The following is a 2,613-nucleotide window of genomic DNA, read 5'->3' as shown; positions in this document are numbered from 1 at the left end:
AAAACCAACCCTGACCTTAACCACTTAGGCCCTGGGTAATAGAGCCCGGGACATTACAGCCCTGACTGTTAGAGCCCTATACTGGGTGATGGGACACTCTGGTGTGGCCAGTATGAAAGTGGAGCCTGCTTGGTGACCATGGGTGGGATGGACAGTGCACAACCCAGTCCGATGCCCTTTGGGCGTTGGTTCTGGGATCTCTACTTACCTAACCCTAAATAACCACAAATATTTTAGCCCCATTTTGGAATTTTTTTTGCATTGACTCATGGACTCGGTCTGGCTTGGATCGGTCTTTAGTGGTCAGTGGACGGATGGACCGTGCACAACCAGGTTCAGACCTCAGGTCTGGACCTTGGACGTTTCATTCCCCTAACTAAAACACACCCTAAACTTAACAATCACAGACCCAATGATTATAATTTAACTATGACATTAAACTGTCTTTGATAACATGGCAGTCTGGCTGAAACAATACTTTTTGGCAGAGCACGATGCTGGGTCGGGATTATCAGTCTGCGACCTTCGAGTTGTGGTCTGGTTCGCCGATCTGGAACAAGTTCAGTCAAGAACTTTGTGTTCTCATATCTACTTAGATCTAGATTGAGTGCTGGAACAAACTGCACTCTCAAGCTAACCGCCATAACCTCAGCAATTATGAACCCAGCTGGTTCAACTCGAGCACTGTGAAACTTAAGGGTGAAAAAATTCAGAGCCTAAATTTAACCATCGCAGACCCAGCGTTTAAAAACATAACTTTTCACTTTTTTAGGCCCAATGCTTAGACAAGCGCAGCTCCTAGACCGGAGATGATCTCACGCGCTATGGTATAGTCTGACAAGCGTGGGCCCCTGCACCTTTCCCTCATTCTCCCTATCCCAAACCGGCCTAGACGAGGGCTAGGTTGGGGGGAGCTGTTGTATTTTACCAAACCTAACCCTAAATTAAGGCAAGAAAATCCTGAACTGGAATATGCCACTAGCCCTAACCCCCTCTGTATCCTCCCTCACCACCCCTGGTGAAACCAATGTACTTAGCAAATGACTCGTCCCCATAGAAGACTGGGCTCCAATTAAGGCCTGTTAGCCCCAGGCCACCTGCCCTGCGTGCTGTCCAAGTGGACCCAGGAAGGCTGGATACTCACCGTGCAAGTGACCTTTCGTTAACACCGCAAGGTATCTGGGTCACCTGAAAAAAAGGCTTCGCCAAAGCCCAATACCAAACTTAAAACCACCTGCTCATCCCTTTTTGGCCGAGAGCGTGAGACTGGCGGATGCACATTTCTGAACACCAAGCTTCTACCAGTCCACCCCTCTTCAAAGTTCATGCATTTTAGAACTGAACAGACATCATCCTTTCCAGGATAACCGTCAGATGTCACAAACTTTTGCCCAATAGTCCCTTGTCTCTTTCATGCACCCCATACCTTGTCCTAGTCAACTCATCCATGGTGACCACAGAAAAACTTTATAAAACAATAGAAAACACAACCCTGCAATGATCGGGACACGAACCTGTGTCCCCTCGTTCTAAGTCCATCACTCTACCACTGATCCAACAAGCCACACATAAAGCTGACTGCTTAAGCGAGGGCTATTTCTTGCCTTTCATTCTATGAGTATATGGATTAGAGTGTCAATCTGTTCAGGGCTAGTTTCTGTCCTTTTACAAAACCATAGAAAACATAACCCTGCAATGATCTGGACACGAACCTATGTTCCCTCGTCCTAAGTCCATCACTCGACCACTGATCCAACGAGCCACACACAAAGCTATCTTCTTAAGTGAGGGCTATTTCGTGCCTGTCATTCTATGAGTATTTGGATTAGAGTGTCAATCGGTTCAGGGCTAGTTTCTGTCCTTTTATAAAACAACAGAAAACATAACCCTGTGATGATCGGGACACGAACCTGTGTGCCCTCGTCCTAAGTCCATCACTCTACCACTGATCCAACGAGCCACACACAAAGCTGTCTCCTTAAGTGAGGGCTATTTCCTGCCTTTCACTGTATGAGTAATTTGATTATAGTGTCAATCAGTTCAGGGCTAGTTTCTGTCTTTTTATAAAACAATAGTAAACACAACCCTGCAATGAACGAAAGATGAACCTGGGTCCCCCCCATCCAAAGCCCATCACTCTACCACTGAGCCAACCATAAATTAATCAAGGCTACGTCCTGCCCGTCATTCCATGATGGTTATGATAAAAGTATGGATTAGGGGTAGGGGTAGGGGTAAGGGTTAGGGGTGGGGTAGGGGTAGGGGTAGGGGTAGGGTTAGGGGTGGGGTAGGGTTAGGGGTAGGGGTAAAGGTTAGGGGTGGGGTAGGGGTATGGTATTGGTTAGGGGTAGGTTAGGGTTAGGGGAATGATTAGGGTTAGGTTAGGGGTAGGGGTAGGGGTAGTGAAGGGGTAGGGTTAGGTGTAGGTTAGGGTTAGGGTTACCATATAGTATTCAATAGTAGTTTATTAAAGATTAGTTTAGTAATATTAACATTAGTTCGCTAACTCAAGCAAACTAATATTACCTACGGAACATTTAGGCAAAAGGAATCAGAAAACAGGGTTTAATATATGAAAAATACACTGAAAAATCCAGAAATGCCATTCAACCA

Source organism: Carassius auratus, chromosome 3 (genome assembly GCF_003368295.1).
Source record: "Carassius auratus strain Wakin chromosome 3, ASM336829v1, whole genome shotgun sequence".
In the NCBI taxonomy this organism is placed as follows: domain Eukaryota; kingdom Metazoa; phylum Chordata; class Actinopteri; order Cypriniformes; family Cyprinidae; genus Carassius; species Carassius auratus.
This window is presented reverse-complemented; position numbering follows the sequence as displayed.